General features: G+C 54.5%; 1 long non-coding RNA gene across 1 annotated transcript; it reads left to right on the top strand.

Annotated features, from left to right (window-relative positions):
- The first annotated feature begins 11,949 nt into the window (after nucleotides 1-11,949).
- LOC132656777 (uncharacterized) lies at nucleotides 11,950-16,263 on the top strand. The gene is made up of 3 exons (XR_009594475.1): nucleotides 11,950-12,374; nucleotides 13,560-14,166; nucleotides 14,278-16,263. It is a non-coding gene; the product is annotated as an uncharacterized LOC132656777 (long non-coding RNA).
- Nucleotides 16,264-18,094: the final 1,831 nt, after the last annotated feature.

Genomic DNA, 18,094 nt, shown 5'->3' with positions numbered 1-18,094 from the left:
GAGCTGTAGTAACACCAAACTGTGGCAAAGAAAGTCACTGGCCATCTTTCTCCAGAACACAGATGCTAGAAGGAGAAACAACACACGTGGAATCCAGTGTCTGTAGAAAGAACAAACACCACACAGCCAACATGTGATTTCATCCTAGGACGCGTTCTGAGATCAGCCAGTGTGATCAGCCACGGTAATAAACTGAAGAGCTAGACAACCCATCAGCTCTGGAGAGTCTCAGCTTGCTGAGAGTCAAATCCTGATGATAACGAAACCGAAAGAGAAATGCTTTTAGGAAGCAGCAGCAGGATAAACACAGATTAAATCTATGTAGACAGACCTCCAGCAAATGTCATATTGAATGTTCAAATACTGATATGTTCCCACAGTATTTGGGATTAAAGTAGGATGCTATTTATGTCCACCTGTCTGTTATCATACCAAAAATTTTAGCCTTTGCAATAAAGCAGGAAAAAAATAAGATATGAAAAAAAAGACAAAATTGTGGTTTTGCATTAGGCTACCTCATAAGCATGCAAGAAACACACACACACACACACACACACACACTCATGAGGTAGAGGTGGGCAAATTTTTCTGAGTAAACAACACTTTGAAAAGACATATCTGACGGTTAGTTTTCGCTGTTGACTTGACGCAGCCTGGAAAGCTGGGGCCTTTCTAGGTTGGCTTGGCTTCTGGGCATGTCTGTGGGATGCAATCCTAGCTCAGTTAATTGATGTGGGGAGGTTTGGCCCATGGTGGGTGGTTCCATTCCCTAGGCAGGGCGTCCCAAGGTGTGTAAGAGCAGACAAAGTAATGTAAGAAAGCAGTCACACGAGGTTCATCGTTCATTTCTCTCTGCTCTTGGCATGGATTTGACATGAATGGCTGAAGGTCCCACCTTGACTTTCCCGCAGTGACGGATTGAAACCTGGGTTTGTAAAATGAAATAATCCCCTTCGCTCTCAGTTGCTTTTAGTCAGAGTGTTTGAGCATAGTAAGGAAGCGGAGTTAGAACCTCGAGTCTTCAGAGAGGCAGCGTCACGCCCATGGCTCATGGCCGGCGAGCGTGAGCAACAGGCTCTGCCTCGGGGAGGAAGCATCGCAGGGCCCCACAACTGCTCACTGGCTGGGCGAGCGACTCCTGCTGGCGTGCACTGGGCTGGGTTGCGCGTGTGACAGCAGACACGAGGACACATGTAGATGGATGCCTCGGTGCACACCTGCAGTCCCAGCAGTCCTGTAGCAAGAAGAAAGGCAGAGACAGCCTGAGAACACGCAGACACTGTGTCAGACAGGGTGGCGGTGAGGGCGCTGGCGGAGGGCGACCTCTGACCTCCACAGGTGTGTCACGGCACGCATGCACGCACCTACAGACACTAAGCCAGGCGATGGAAGCACACCTGAAATTCCAGCACTGTGGAGGCCGAGGCAGGAGGATGGTGAGTTTGAAGTCAGTCTGGACTACATAAGACCCTGTCTGAAAAACTTCTCAGAATGCTTGTGTCCATTCATACTGAAGGGAGGCCCTGGACCTACGACATGTGCAGTTACGTGTCTAATAGTCTGTAACCACTAATCTCTGGTGAGGAAGAAGTCCCTGGTGGGGGAGAAGAGGGACAGAGCGGGAGTCCCCGGGCCGATGGTGCCCCGGCCACTGTCGTGGGTGTTAACTGTGGCACGTGCTCCGGCTGCCTTGATGCACTGTAGTCAACGTTCTTACTTCATTTCCTGGTGACTAAGGCAGGCAGGGAGGTCTGTAAGCAGCCAGGCCTCTATGCTCACCTGTACGATGTGTCATTAGAGCCTGCTCCAGTGAGGCCTCTGGGCCACAAGCACAGAAGCGGCTCCTTGTGACCTGGAGAGGGAGGGGGCTGCTGCACGGCCGGAGTCCCCAGGCCATCGCAGCGGGATTCTCCCTGTGCTTCACAGGCAGCAGCAAACTTGGGGTCTCAAGGCCCAAGCGCTCTTTACTGGCCGCTTGCCCACAAACCTGCAAAAGCTCTAACCTCATACAGACCATGTGTCCGTGCATGCAGAGGAGCGCTCATGCGTGTGTGTGTATGTGTGTGTGTGTGTGTAGGCCAGAAGTCAACCGTGGGATGACTTCTGGTCAACCTGAGGAATGCTTCCTCAGGCATTGGTTTGTGGGTTGGTTGGTCTTGTTTTAGATTTGTTTTGTTTTACATTATGAGTGCTTTGCCAGCTTGTGTATAGGCATGTCAGATGACCTGGATCTGGAGTTACATGTGCCTGTGATCCACCACAGGCTAAGAACCAAACATAAAAACAAGCAAACAGCAAACAAAACCCTCAAGTGCTATTAACCCCTGAGCTGTTCCCCCAGCCCCTAGCTGTCTCTCTAGCCCCATACCTTGGTTTTCGAGACACGGAGCTTACCAAACGGGCGAGGCTGGCCAATGCATACCAAGGAGACTCCTTTCCTGCCTCTGCCTCTGCAGTGTGGCGTATTACAGCATCCCTGGCTTCTCACACAACTCCGAGGGACCTGAGCTGCAAGGGTGCAGAGCTGAGGCCCTGTGTGGCAGAGCCGAGGCTGGAGGCAGCATCCTGCCAGGGGCAGCTCTTCAGAGCTCCACTGACCCTCCGCCCCAGCTGCCACAGCCGGGGGATGGCTGGTGGTCCCCGTAGGGCTGGCTCTTCTGTCTCTTGTGGTCCTAACTGCCAGGGAGCAGAATTTGGTGGCAGCTTTCAGGTCTGATTTGCCAGCAGAGACGTTTGGCTGGCTGTTGGGTTCCATGTCCAGCTGGCCCAGGACCTTGGGTTTCTTCAGTGATCCCATTGCATTGCCCAAACGGCCTCCTGCACGGGACACCCCACAAGTTAGGACATGTGTGCACACACGCCGAGAACGGCGACTTCCCGATCACCATGTGCAAACCCGTGGCGTGCAAAGGCGCTGACAGTGCCGGCTTACAGAGCGCTGTTCTTAGGAGACAGCGGGTGTCCCCACCTTCCGACACAGTCTCGTTCGCCTCTCTTGTTTATTCCGGTCAGGCTTCTTGGAAACAGGTCTCAAAAATCAACCTGGATCAGTTATGTGAGAACCGAAATAGAGGCCAGAGGGTCAAGCTTAGGACGTAAAGCAAGAGAAGGATGGAGAGATGCTCTTGCCACCAACTGTGTTTGCCGACACCTCTACTCCCCAGACCCCCACCATCCACAGCTCATGGTGCTCGAATCACAGACGTGCACCAGGTCGACATGTATGAGAATTCCCAGTGGCTAAGAGGAAAGCCTCTGTTTTCATGAAGCTGGAGCCCTGCAGAATTCCCCACCCCCACCCAGGAAAGCTTAAGGTGCTCTTGCTCTGGCCGTTTCCTGGCCCAAAGCAATGAAAACAAAGCTACTGGCACTGGGCTACTCTACTCCTAGGAGAGTCTAGGAGTGAATCATGGGGGCCTGGAGAGGTGGCTCATAGGGTGAGGTCCAAGCTAAGAGTCCAAGCCTGGATGCAAGCACTCATGTGGAAAACTGGTGTCCCAGCACACACCTGTCACCCGGGGGCTGTGAGAGGCAGAGTCAGGGGGATTGCCAGGGCTTTCTGGCTGCCGTCTCAGCTCTAGCTTCACCGAGACCCGGCTCCAATGCAACAGAGATCAGGACACCCACAGTCCTCCTCTGGCCCCCACCAGTGTGCAGGTGCCAATACAGACATCTGCGTGTACGTGTGTGTGTGTGTGTGTGCGCGCGTGCGCACGCGTGTCCGCACGTGCATGAGGGAATGAGGGATGCTCCAGGGGACATACTGTAATAAGCCTCCTTTCAGGCAGGCAGCAGTGGGTGAGGATGAGGACACTGTGGGAAGCTCAAGAAGGCAGGCACCGCCGGGACAATCCTATGTTAAAGAACCTTCAGAGCGTCCTTTCCTCTGGATATGGCTAAACTATCTGGGGAAAAGAAGGCAGCGGGCCCAGGAGTACTCGTGTCTGCTGTCTTTTATTTCCCCCTTGAACCATGAATTTAAACTGACAGTAATGCTCGTCTTAAATGAGCACGCTCCGGAGCGAGCCTGCCGCAGCTCACTTTTCCACGTGAGTGTGTACGAGCTCTGCAGATAAAATGCACACCCCCCGACACACACACACTCCCTTGTTGCTGGAGGGCTTTGGAAATAACTCCTGTGCTCTGCACTTACCCATGGTCTCAAGCCTTCCCTCTCAGCTTCCCCCTCCCCTCTGGGTTCACTCAGAGCCTGGAGTAGCCCCATAGAGGCCCAGAATAGGACGGGTGTGTCACCGGCTCAAGGAGGGAAGTGTGCTCCAGGCACGCTGTGTCGGAAGAGGACCTAGACTACAGTGGCCACAATGACCTTGAAAAACACAGCCACCCCTGAAGGACTGGGAAGAGCATTGCGTCCGCGGCTGCTTGGGTCGTGACTTTGGGGGAGCAATGTAAGGGGTACAGATGGTTGTCCATGTGCTTGTCCCCTCCACCAGAAGTAGCAAGTGCTAGCCCAGCAGCCACGGAGGCAGGCCGCCACCCAGTGAGCAGCCAGCACGGTGGGATCTCAGCAGAGAGGCTAGCCACTCAGAGCAAGAGAGCAAGACACCGGTACCACCAAGAAAAGAGAGGCCCGTCAGCCATGTCCTTGTGTCACCGCGGAATGAGTCTACAGAGATAAGAGAAAGCTGTTGTCGGAGGCTCTTCTGATTTCTTTCTGTTGCTGTGACAAAACCCCAACAAAGGCAACGTGGGGAGGAAAGATGCAGCTCACGCATCACCACCGATGAAAGTCAGGGCAGGAACTCGAGCAGGAACTGAAGAAAACCCAGGAGAAACACTGCTTGCTGGCTCCCCACAGCCCAGGCCTAGCCACCTGCCTCACCATGCTCGGCACAACCCAGGGCCACCTGCCCAGAGACAACACTGCCCGAAGTGGGCACCTGCCAGCTAGCCACGGCCACAGGCTGATCTGATCCAGGCAGTCTCGGCTGGGCTTGCCTTCTCAGGTGGCTCTGGGTTGTGCCAAGTTGACAAGGTTAATCAGGACGATGGTGAGCTGAAACGAGGACAGAAGAGAAGGGCAGAAGATGCTGGGGACAGATCAGGACCTGCTCTGGGCACTGACCGTGCTAAGGTGGGCGAGTCTCTTAGGCTGGCTGAGTCGATTTGCTTGTGCAGAACGTGAGGCGGGCTCCTGACAGGGAGCGGTGGAGGAGGCAAAGCCGTGGTGGTCCTGGGTGAAGCACCTCACTGAGAGAAAGAATGAGATTCATTCTCCTTTAATGGCTGGATCTGACTGTCATCCGTGAGCTGTGGTGGAGAGTTGTGGCGGTGTCCGCGTGCAGACATGCGCCACTGTCCTCTTCCGTGCTCTGGCACGAGTACTGCTGCCCCCTCCTCCCCAGACAAGCTGTGGCCAGTGAACCCTCCGTTTACACTCTCCCTAGGCCAACACGGAGGTGAGAAATCTTCTGTATTGACCCAGAAGAAATCTTCAGCAACAAAGACCAATTCACCATCCGAATAAATCACAAATTGTCCTGTGGCGAGTTCCTCTGCCTATACCAGACATCACAGTTCTTCAGACGAGAAGGGAGGAGCCTGGCTGGACCCAAGCCAAACTGTGTCCATCCGGCCCAGGAAAGGCGGAACGCAGCCCAGCCGACCACATGAAACAATCTCCATGAGGCACAGATGTCTGGTGGTTGAGGCGCTGCGGCCCCATCCCTTAAAGGCCTTCTGCGTCTGGTCCTGACTCAGACTCCATGCTCCCCAGCTGGCAAGGTTGCTGTCTGGGCAGCAGTGCGTGAGGGCTGGGTTCCTCCCCATGGCCGTTGTCTTCTGTGCCTGCCGAGTGCTGCCTGCTTAGCTAACAGTTCTTGTTTAAATTAAAGTGACTTCAAATTAATTTTGGTTGGGAAACTCCAGAGCTCCCCCAGGAGACAAAGCGGAAACCCCCTAGGGTGATAAAAAATTGAGATCTAGCATCTCTGCATTGGAGGATGTGCTAATGAGCTGAAGGTCAGAGGTTCAGCCCCTTCGTGAAAGGACCAGTTCATTTCACTGTGCCTCGTGGCCTCAGATTCCACCCTCAACCCTGGCCATCTGCCTCTGAGAGGAGCCTTCAGTCCCAGAATGGACAAAGTGAGAGGGAAGGGCCTGACCAGCGCTAACCCATCAGCCCCACTAGAAAGCGACCCAAAATGTGATTCATGGCTAACGTGCCAGCAGTTTTAATTCTGCACGTGAGGATTATTCCATTTGGGTTAGCACAGGCACATCAAAATGCAGATGGGGCCAATGAGCCAGGCCCCGTGGAGCCCGGAATGGCTAAGGCCAGCTCTCAGTCCCTGAGTCAGCTAACTGGCAGAGGGGAAGGAAACAAGTGTGATGGGTCCACGAAGGCCACTCAGTTTTTCTTTAACCGTAGGTGGGGCAGAGCTGGTGTGGATGGCTACCACCAACAGATAACACGGGGCTGGAAGGTGACTCCGCAGTTAAGGACACTTACTGCTCTTGCAGAGGATCAAAGTTTGCTCCTCAGTACCCACAACTGGGTCCTCACAACAGCCTATAACTCTAGCTCCAGAAGATCTGATGCTCTTTTCTGGCCTTAGATGGGTACTGTAACTTGTGTCTGTGTATGTTCGTGCATGCATGCAAACATACACCCACAAAATCATCATCATTATCATCATCCTCGTCGTTTGTCATCATTGTCATTATCACCATCCTCCTCCTCATCCCCCTCCTCCTCCTCATCACCATCCTCCTCCTCATCCCCCTCCTCCTCCTCATCACCATCCTCATCCTCATCCCCCTCCTCCTCCTCATCACCATCCTCATCCTCATCATCACCATCCTCCTCATCATCATCATCCTCCTCCTCATCCTCCTCCTCATCATCACCATCCTCATCGTCATCATCACCATCCTCCTCCTCCTCCTCCTCCTCCTCATCCTCATCATTAGCATTGTCATCATCATTGTCATCTCCACCACAAGGTGGGGAGCCAGAGCTCTGAACCATCAATGTTCAAAGCCCTCGTGGATTCTTCATCCTCCATGCCTCAGATTTCTTTCCCAGCAGTCGTCCTGCCTCTGTATCAATGAAGGCTTCTTCTCCATGGAGAGGGAGGTCATATGCAGCCTTGGGCTAATGTGAGGTTCATACAGCAGTGGGAAGACTATGTCCTCTGTCTTTCTTGAGGGCCTCATTCCCAGGACATGCCCTGGTGGGGTGGGGGCACTCTTCCTTTCGCATCTCATGTCTTGGGGCTCTCCATGCTTGGCCCGTGACAGGAGCTGCAGGGGCACACATGAGGGATGGGTCACAAGTTATTCTTTGCAAAGCAAGTGTCTGGGTACCCTGTGGCCTGGGAGCCCATTCATGGTTTCTGGCGAGTATCTGCTATGTTGAGCAACCTGCACCATCCTCCTGACGAGCAGCCAGCTAGATGCATGCTCTCTTCATGTCACTATAGTCTAGCAAGTTGGTTAAAACCTCAAGACTAGATCAGTCACAATTCACCTATCACAGCCCTGAGAAGGCCTGGAAGCAGTATGGTTCAGCAGGGCATGGCAGTTCACTCCAGTCCAGCGCTCAGGAGGGTGAGGCAGGACACACACCATGAGTGTGAAGCCAGCCAGGTCCACACTCAGTGCAGGTGTCACCCCCTTCAGCTCAGGGTCCCCACTGTAAGGCGGTTTGTCCTTGTTTCTTGGACAGCAGCTTCAGGACTCATTCAAAGCAGCAGAACACCAGCTCCAGTTCACACTGGAGGCAGGTGGGGGCCTTGGGAGAGGAGTGGACCCTGTGCACACGCGGGCCGGGGAGGTCCTCCAGCACGTGGCCAGCCTGCTCCTCCCGCTTGCTGGGTGGCTGCCTCCCCATCACACTGCCCCAGATGGGAACAGAACTGCCCAGTGTTGGACCGTGCCTGGGCAGCTTTGGTGTAAGGTTTCGCACCTTGGCAAACGGGCAGGACCAGTTGCAACCCAAGGTGACTTCTCCCAAGAAATCCCCAACCACTGGTTCTAGCCAGGCTCAGGCGGCTGCAGAGCCTTCCGGGACCCCTCTGGGGAAGGGGGCATTCCAGGCACTGCATACAAAAGTCCACAAAGAACAGAGGTCTTGGAATATAGCAGAAGGCTGTGCCTCACTGAAGCTCAGGAGGAGCCCAGCATCTCTTGTCCTTCACCACTCTCTTCAATGGGCTGTTGAAGAGGGCAGGCTGATGGCCTCATGCTTCAGCCACTCACCTTCCCGTCACCTCCCTCCCTTTGCCTCGTTTCTTCTCTTGTGCTCTCCTCTCCCTCCCCACTTCTTCCTATTCACTTCCCTTTTTCATTTCTTCCACACAAGATCTTGCTGTGTAACTGGGACAGCCTTGAACTTGCTTGGTACCTTCTGCTGGCTTCAAACCCCAAACTTCACTGCCTCCACCCAGGTCCTGGGATTACAGATGTGTACTACCAGCTTGTTTCTTCTCAAAATAAAAAGAAGAAGAAAAGAAGATGGAGAGTAAAACCAAACACCAGGCAGATGATAATAAAGTGACCATTACAGGGGAACCTTTGAGCTGAGACAGGACAAAGCCTGACCTTCTGAAAAAAAAGCTGTACTCAAACCTTGAGTTCAAGGAGATGAAGGTGCAAAAGTCCTGAGGCAGAAAAGAATTCTGTCAGCACAGAGTGAGGTGGGGCTGGGGAAGTGGGCGGGGCCAGATTGGGCAGAGCTTTGCTCCACATTTAGGTGAGCTGCAGAGGGGGTTCAGTGGAGAGCGGAGCTTATGCCATCTCCTCTCCCTTCTCCTTTTCTCCTCATCTCCATCTCATCGTCTACCCTCTCCCCTCTCCTCCTCCATTTCTTTTCTCTTCCTCCTCCTTTTGTCTGTGTGTGCACATGCTGTATGAGGGGTGTGGTTGTGTGTGTGCCTGTGCATGCGTGTGTAGAGTCCAGAGGTGACTTCAGGAGCCCTACTCAACCTCTTTCTACTTTCTTTTCTGACACCATTTCTCACTGGACCTGAAGGTCACCATTTTGGCTAGACAAACTGGCCAGCAAGTCCCCAGGATCTGTCTGCTTCTTCCAACTCAGCCTTGTGGGTTTTGATGCCCACCTTAATGTCTGGCATTTGTGTTCATGAGTGCAAAGCAGTCAGTTTACCCACTGATCCATTTCCCAGTCCCTCCTTCTCTCCCTTCCACCCTTCCTCCCTTCTCTCCATCCATCCTTCCCTCCCTCCCTTTATCCATCCACCCATCCATTCATCTTTCCCTCCCTTCATCCATCCATCCATCCATCCATCCATCCATCCATCCATCTAACCATCTACCCTTCCTTCCCCTTCCTTCCTTCCCTTCCTTCATCCATCATCCATCCATTCCTCTTTTACTTCTTCAGCTCCCCTTTCCTCACTTCCATCTCTCTCCACCCCCTCTTCTTTTCCTCTCTCACACAGCCCCCTACCTACACAGCTTTGGGGAGAGTTGGCTGCAGGCTGGGGGGGGGGGCTGAATTCTTCTTTTCATGAGGTAGGGCCACCCCTTCATCTTGTGGTTACAAGAGCCAGCCCCTAATGGCTGGGGTCTCTACAGAGTGGACAGTAGGCCAGCGCTCAGGGTGGCGTGTGGATGTGGGAATCAAGGGCTGGCTGCAGCACCTACCAGTTTCTATGGCACAAACTTCCACCATGGCCTCTTCCCAAGCTCTCGACCATTCATGGGCTTTGAATTCCTGGACGGTTAGTGAGTCAGCTGTGAGACAGTGTTCCAAGAGACCATACCATCTCTAGCCCAGCTCCTCAGCCTTCCCGGTCACCTAGTTCAAAGCAGAGACTGCCGTCTGGAAACACAGGCAGAAGCCGGACATTCCTTGGGACTGGTCAGAGGCTCAAGTCTCTGGCTATGCTAACCTCAAAGCTGAGTCCCTACACAGGGGCTTCCCCACTGGCCGCAGAGACCAGCCTGTCAAGACATCCCTGTGAGTAGACTGGGGAGTGGACAGGATGCCATCCAATCTGGCTCTGCTGCTATTGGCCCAGTGACTTCAGACAGCGCATCTAATACCCCTGGGCCTTAAGGAATAGGTGACCTGACCTCCAATATGCAGGGGCCAGGTGGCCACAGGCAGCCACGGGCTGCAGACTGCACGCACCACCATGGTTCCTGAAGAACAGGCTTTAGGCTGGGCACAGTGCAGAGAAGCCGGTCACTGTGGCAGATATATCTCCGCTAAGCTGGAGCTGTTCGTCAGGCTGGCTCTTCTCCCTACACCATGACTCAGCTGAAAGTCATGGGAGCAGAGGGCGGGGCAGACAGAGACCGGTCCAGAGAAGCCGTGAGAAGCAGTAGTGCATGCACATGGGTAATTCAGACCCATGAGGACCCGAGAGGGTGCCAGAGCTGTGCCAATAGCTCAGCCTGTCCACCGCATGGAAGGCTCTTTGGACTCCTGTGTTCAACAACCTGTGTTCAGCAACTGTAGAGTCCCTTTTCAGGAAAGGCGCTGGAGAACTGGTGTCCCCTGCTGTCTCTCCTCTGGAAGGGCTTTGTCTGGGGAAGCAGGGCATGCCTACCACTTCAGACCACGTAGCCGTGAGAGACCGTGATGGGAGTCTTTACCCAAGATGGCGGACCTACCCTGGAGGGCAAACAGCTACCTTTATGCATTTCCCTCGGCCCTCAAGATGCCCGGCCTGCCCTGTGGGCAGCACTCATGCCCCACATTCTGTCTCACGGTCCGTCTTCTACCTATCAGGAGACGGAGCCCAGGAAGGGCACCAGACATGTCTAAACGCCAGGAGCTGGGCAGCTGGCTCTGTGGGTGAAGTACTTGCTGCGTAAGGATCTGAATTCAGATCCCCAACACCCACGAACAAGCCCACCACGGCGGCACAGCTCTGAAATCCCAGCGGCGCGGGGCAGAGACCCACTTGACTCACGGCTCCATGGCGGGGGAGCCAAATCTAGCACAGCTTTGCTGAGAGACAATGCCCTGAAAATAAGGCGGAGAAGCAATGGAGAGAGAGAGGCAGCTGACATGTGTGGACCTCTGGCCTCCACATGGCCATAGATCTGCACACGTGTGCGCATGTGCACACCACGCAATAACGATAGAAATGTAAATGCCAGACAACCCAATTTTCCTTTCTTCCTCCCCTTCTCCCTCCTTCCTTCATCCTTTCATCCCTTCCTTCAGTCCAGCCTCCCTCCTTCCCTTCCTTCTCCTGTACTTTTTGGCACATGGGAGAAGTATGAGGCGTCGACGCATGAACGACCGAGGTGCCTTGTCCGTGCCCTTGGCACCTTATTTGGGTGAATAAGCCTTTTCAAGGTGTTCCGATTTCTTTTTAAATAAAGAAGTACGAAAATATCCCCTAAGCAGAAAGGCATCTGAGGGTAACCACGTAAGCACAACTGAAGCTGAGAAAACAACCCAGACCTCACTAGTTCCAAAGAGAAGCTCCATTTCCATGGGACACCACCAAGACGAGGGGCTCGGGGAGGGGATGGGCACAGGACCCGGCTGGCATGGGCCTTGAGCTCAGGGCAAACATCCTCTGGCCTCCAGCATCTGTCCCTTGGGCCATGATTCCAATTTGCTTCCTGTTTCCAGCCCTCCCAGAAACACATCTAAAGACATTAGTTTTCATCTCCCACCTCAGAAAAGCACAGATTGACGAGCGTGTCTTCCTGGAGAGATGGATCCAGAACCATCCAAGACCCACCAGAGGAACAAGGGGACCCCACTGGGAATTTTCCATCACCATTGCTACATTTTTTTTTAATTCCCAAGATGAATGGGATTTAACTTATAGGACTGAGGGCTCCATTATTTTTTCAGATGCTTTGAGCTGCTGCCAAGGAAACAAAAAATTGGTTGTGCACCTGGCCAGCTGGTGACTTCAGAAGTCACCTGACCTCATGAAAGGCCTGATTTTTCTCTCCTGTAGCACACTCGCTTACTGCTTCCTGGCTGCATTCCGTACTGGCCGGGGAGACACAGGGCTGTGCATATAGCTGGGGTGATGGGTTACTCAATATCTCTCCCACCCTCCTCCAGGAGGAGGACCCCACTGGAAAGGACGCTTGGGGAGGAGAGACATTTATTTAGGATCCTGTGTCCCAGGCACTGAAGAACATCAGCACATTACAACACAGATTTTAATATTTTTGCATATGTGTGTGCATCAAAGGGCCGCTGGAGCACACAGAAGCCTCTCTCTTCCTTCAGAAGAGGAGAGCACAGAGAGAGCGGCCTATGAGGCAGCCTTGGTCTGCAGCTCCTTTCATGAGGATGAATCACAGGCCTCAGGCTAAGCAGGCAGGTGCTGTGAATTCGGCTGACAGGTCAAGCTCAGGGCGACTCCTGCTGAGCCTCCTCTGCTCAGCTGAGGCTCACCACTCAGGTAAGTAATTATGACTAAGCCGTGTGAGCAGGAGGGCCAGTGCACTGTAATTACTCCCTGACAGGACCTGCGTAGACTGGGAGTTTCCCCAGAGGCCTGTCTCGGCCATTCTGGAGAGGGTAAGTCAAGGCAGGCCTCTTAGATCCGCCTGGAAGAGCCCAAATCAGAACTTAGCGCAACCGTGCATACATCTTGGCGGGAAGACTGCACTCAAAGTTCTCAAAGGCTCTTGGGCCCCAAAACTATTTGAAAAAAGTTGAAAAGTTCAGACACATCTGCAAACGTCTCGGAATAAACAGAGCAGCATGGCTTCAGAGCAACAGTGTGTGTGTGAGAGCGTGTGTGAGCATGTGCTCCCATCTGTGTGCAGGTGCATGCATGTGGGTGTGGAGTCTGTGGGTGCCATCTCTCCCTAGCCTGGGTCATGGCCAACAAGCCCTGGGGACCCTCTGGTCCTCTCCTCCGGCTGCGGAGTTCCGGAAGCACATGGCTCTGCCGGGCCTTCCTCTACAGGCTCTGGAGGGTGGATCCAGGTCTCCCTGATCGGCTGAGCCACCTCCTGGCTCTCACACTTCCCCACAGCACGGGGCCAAGTGTCCATCCAGACTTTCTAGAAAAAGAAACAGGTGGGATCAGGTTAAGTGATACAGGAAACCCTCCTGACCTCTATGTGGTCCTTTATCACTCAAGCACGAGAAATGCTGCTAGTTTTATCTTATTTTATTTTATTTGCTTTAGAGCTGTTTTGCACACTTTTTTTGTGCTTTCAAAGACTTCTCTCTGGGTGGGCATTGCACACCGGCTGGTCATGAGTCTGGTGATGAGCTCCACAGTATGTGAGACATGGTGTAGCCCAAGGCCAGAGTTTTCCTTCGTACGTGTTGAGGGTGTCTGGGCCAGGCTACAGCTCCCATAAGCGTGGCCCAGGGAGCAAACTTGTGCTGTGGGAAACTTGTTTTGATTTGATCACCTTGGCTGGAAGTGATGATGTGCACCTACAACCCTGGCTTAGGAGGCAGAGGCAGGAAGATGAGCAAGTTCAAGGTGAAGTAGGGCTACAGGGGGAGAAGCCACCAATAATAATAATAATAATAATAATAATAATAATAATAATGATAGTGCTTTTCATAAAAGAAAGTTTCCAAACATGTTTTCAGTTTTTGCATTATGTCTATTTATATGCAGGGCTTGTCAAGCCGTATGTGGGTCAGAAGAAAGCATGTGGGAGCTGGTTCTCTCCTACTGTGGAGCTCCCGAGGACGAGTCAGGCCGTCAGACCAGGCAGGTGTGCAGCTGAGACAAGCTGGGTACTCAGGAACTCCAGACAGCAACCACAATATCCTGACATGGGTTAATAATTTATTGCCTCCCACAGTGGAAAAGTAAATAAGACTGGATTCTAGGCCTATTTGGGTCCGCTCTGGCCCCTGGGTCATTTACCCATGTGTGGGTGAGCATACGTGCAGCCCTGTGCGCCCCGCTCTGGGCAATAATACTGTCCTCAGGAGCAGAATATCTGATGATAGTCAATGGACAAGAAGGCTTCCCAGGGGCGCCACTAGGCTGGTGAGCGGCCAGGGATCCTGAAGAAAGCACAGTGGGAGCACACACCGGCAGAGAGGCCTCGAGCTGCAGGGAGGCCTGTGGGGGTGAGGCAGCCGTGCCAGGGCTGCCAGCCAGCAAGAAGCCACGCCACTGTGGAGACAGTTGTCAAGCCGTCCAACTGAAACTCGACCCTAAGCAAACGGAGGCCTTTTCTAGCAGCCATGTTTGTAAAGGTCAAAAGGCACAGGTGCGGTCTATTTTTAGATAGTACTTTACTGAACACATTTCCTCCAGAATATTATCGCTCCAACAGGTCAGAGTGCTCACTTTTTTTTTTTTTTTTTTTTTTTTTGCAAAGGAACTCTTCGAAATCCATCCCACGGCTGGCACGGCTGTCCAGCTCCATTTGCCACAGCTGCAAGTCAACTGCTGAGTCACGTGGGTTTGAGGCCGCCACGTCTGGCTGCACAGCCCGTATGTGGGCCGACGTCACCAACAGCAGCCTCTGCCCCAGCTCTGGGCCCAGAAGAGAGATGAGGCCAATGGACAGGGAAGGGGCTGAAGGTCGACCAGGGCCAGAGCCACCACCTCACCCGAGGGCCCGCAGACTGGGCAGCCAGGACTTCCAACCAGGGCAGGGCAGGGGCAGAGCCCGAGGCCCCCTTCCCCGTTGCTCAGGGCGTTGGTGTGAATAGTGTAACTGAGAAACAGAGCCCGAGGAACATTGGCTAAACTCTGCCAAGTGCACGGACACCAGATCACAAGGCTGACCTAGAAAAGAGCGGTTGTACCTGCGGGGAGGAGGGCAGGCGAGGGCACCCCAGGTCAGCAGGCGCCTCCCCCTGCCAGAGGCGCGCAGGTGGCCTAATGTGGAAATGTTTGAATGTGGGGCAGCGAGGCGCTGGGCTGCGGGAGCCAGCCAGGGTGACAGGAACCAGTCACACTGGGGCGGGCGGTGGGGAGCGCCTGCCAAGACCCCAACAACATCTTTCCTAATAAGTCTGGCAGGCTCCTGGCCCAGCCCCTCCACCCCAGCCTTCTCCAAGGAGGAAGGCAAGGAGGCCAAACAGAGCAGGAATTTGGCCCCGGGCCTGCTTTTCCCTTAGCCTGGGCTCGCAGCACCTCGGCAGAGCGGGGGAGGGGGAGCCACAGCTCGGCTCGGCTGGGCTCTGCTGGCTGCTCCATCTTTCATCCCTGCTCAGGCTCGGGCCAGGCAGGCCCCGTGGAGCACCCCTCCTCCCCCTCCTCCTGCTCCCTGGACAGAAGCCGCCACCTCATTCTGAAGGAGGTCACCTCCCCACAGTGGGAGGTTGGAGTCCTGTGTGGAGCCACCTAGCCGGCTGTGCAGGATGCCAGCTGCTGGCTCGGAAGAGGGTTCCCAAGTCGGACGTCCTGGACCCACGGAGAGGACGGGCACCGTGACAACACATGTGTGTTTGGGTCGGGACACTTTGAACTCTGACTCCCAGAAAGAACAGCTTGTGCAGCCACCCCCGGTCTCCCAGCAACCAAGAATGTGCCGGAGATTAGGCCCGGCTTGCAGAACATTTTTTAAGGAGGCTCAGCCCAGTCCTTTTATAGGGTCCTGGAGCCACAGTGGCTGGGTCACCGAGCACGGCAGTGTCCCCCGCTGTCCGGCACCCCGTGGCCTCTGCTGGCTCACCAGGCTCTGAGGCTGGCCTTCCCAAGTCTTCAGACCCGGGGGCTGGTGAAGACCTCTGGCCGAGACCTCAGGGGGAGGCGGCCAGGAGAGTTTGCCCGAGGCCTGTAGATGATTGATCTGCTTTTGTTAGCTGGGTTAACGTTCACGCTCAGCACCCTGATAACGGAGGGTGGGAGAGAAAACGGCGCCGTTAACCATTAATCCTGGGAAACACCGTAAAAACTCGGGAGGAAAACAGCGGATCTGGGAGAGGAGTCAGCTAGAGGAGTCAGCTAGAGGGGTCAGCTAGAGGGGTCAGGTAGAGGGTGGACAGGAGCTGGACAGGAGAACTTCAAGTTCATGCATGCTTAGAGCTGGAGATGTGCACGTGTATTGGGGTATGTGTGAGCACACATGTGTATGCGTGTATGCTGTTGATGTCAGTGTCTGCTTGTCTTTCTTTTTTGTAGCTTCATTGCTCTGTGTAAATACACTGGAAAAACAACACTGAAGCGTGGCGCATTGTAAGAAAGGCTGATGCTCACGGCCTTTTCGTTTTAGCCTTCCACAGCTCAGACCAGGCCTCGCTCCCTGTGGTGGTATTCTCTGGTTCCTTTGGAGAGCAGGGGAACCAGGATGGGGGAGGTCAGTGCTGGACGAGGCCACCAGCAGCCCCTCAGCTGCGCACAGTTGCCAGTCCTCACGGGGTTCCAGGGCTGCCCCTCCTCCAGGCTCTGGTTGCTGTCCTGGAGAAATCCACCAGCACGCCAGCTTCCCACAGTGTCAGAGCAACACTCCCGCCTGTCACAGACAGCCCCAGACTCCACCAGGGTAGCTTCCCGATGCCACGGCTGGCACCACTGTTCAGGGCACAAACCTTTCCTGGGACCATTGCACACGTGGGGAGCAATGTGAAGAGCTGCCGGGTCATGGAGGCTGGATCCCATTCTTGGGAGCTTCTAGGCGTTGGGGCAGGGGAGGAGGCAGCTTGGGATGGGCATTGGAAATGTAAGAGAAACGAGGCATTTCAAGGCCAAGGGGACTCACAGCAAAGTCTGTGGTCTCAGAGACTGGCTCTGGGGTCAGGCTGGGGCTCTGCAGGGGAGCCAGGGTCTGACTTGCCCAGACTGACCGTGAGCTCACTCTGCAGCCCAGGCTAGTCTTGAAGTTTCATTCCTCCTGCTTCAGCCTCCTAGGTGGAGAGTGAGACAGGAGGGTGCTGACAAGATCCTGAGGAGGAAGCCACAAGCCTGAACCAGGAGGGTGGCTATGGGGAAAGAGCAGGAGGCTGACATGCACTCCATGGCTTGCCAGAGGCTCTGCTTGTGGTCCACGGCAGGAGACACTTGCCATACAGAAGAGGGTGGCTCCATGGGGAGACCATGAGTGCCCCAAAGGGCTCTAGGGGACCACTGCAACTCCCGGCACCCTAGGAATGAGGCGCCTGGAGGCGAGGCATGCCCAGGTGAAAGCTCACACCTCCCACGGTGTTTGTAAGCTTCTCAAGCTTGGGGTCTGGCCACATTCCCTGCCCCATGGACTAACCACACAGCAGGGTCTGCGGATGGCGCCCTGGCGCTGGGGTCCGGTCTGCCTGAAGACCGCTGTTGATGCAGGCAGGGGCATCCCTGCTTTCCTTACACGGGGCCAGAAGGTTCTTGTTTTGACTGCAGAGGCAGGTGAGTATCAGCAGCAGGCCTGCTGCACCTAAACTCCCATTCTGGTAAGTTAACCCCACGAAGCAACTCTTCCCATTGGACACTGCATGTCCTGGCTTATAACCGAAGAAAGAACTAGCATGACCCCATGGTCATGACTTGCCTCCTGGCTTCTGCCGTCCAAGGCTGCATCAAAGCAAACACCCTGGGACTAGCGAAGCCTGCATTTTACCCGGACTTAAAGAGCCACAACCCACAGCCTGGGGCGCCCAGTTAGATGCCCCCAAAGCAGGGAATGGGCCCCTGGGCTAGCTAACAGAGCTTCCACTGCTGCACCCTGAGACACCGTAAGAGGGACTCTGGCTTGCTGGGCAGTTCCGCCAGCCATGAGGCCGCCTCCATTCCAGCAGAAGCAGGGTGCTTCCTGTGTCTCTGGGGACCGGGAAAGGACTGTAGCGAGGCCTGGCTTTGTGTCCATGAGAAGAATGGGGAGACTGGGCAGATTACATCTGTAATCTCCTGGGAGACGTAGGCGGGAGGGACAAAGACACAAAGACGGTCAAGGCCATTTTAGCTACCTGGACCACCAGAGGCACCTCCTCAAAAACAGCAAATCAAAAGGGGGCGAGGGTATGCTCATAACCCCAACACATGAGAGGCTGATGCTAGCCTGTGCTAACTACAGGCCAGCCTGGGCCACACAGACAAACAAAAGAATTGAAGGAAGAGGAGGGGGGAGGGAAAGACAAAGCGAGGAGACAGAACATGTGAGCTCCCTCACGGCCTGTCAGTACACTCAGCTGCCTCAGGCCTGGGGTAGAAGGTGGCCACTTCAAGCTGAGAGGTGTGAATGGTCTTGTCTTGAGGTGTGCTGA

The sequence above is a fragment of the Meriones unguiculatus genome, chromosome 10, assembly GCF_030254825.1.
Source record: "Meriones unguiculatus strain TT.TT164.6M chromosome 10, Bangor_MerUng_6.1, whole genome shotgun sequence".
Taxonomy (NCBI): Eukaryota; Metazoa; Chordata; class Mammalia; order Rodentia; family Muridae; genus Meriones; species Meriones unguiculatus.
Note: the sequence above shows the minus strand (reverse complement) of the source record. Positions and strands in the feature narration are given on the sequence as shown.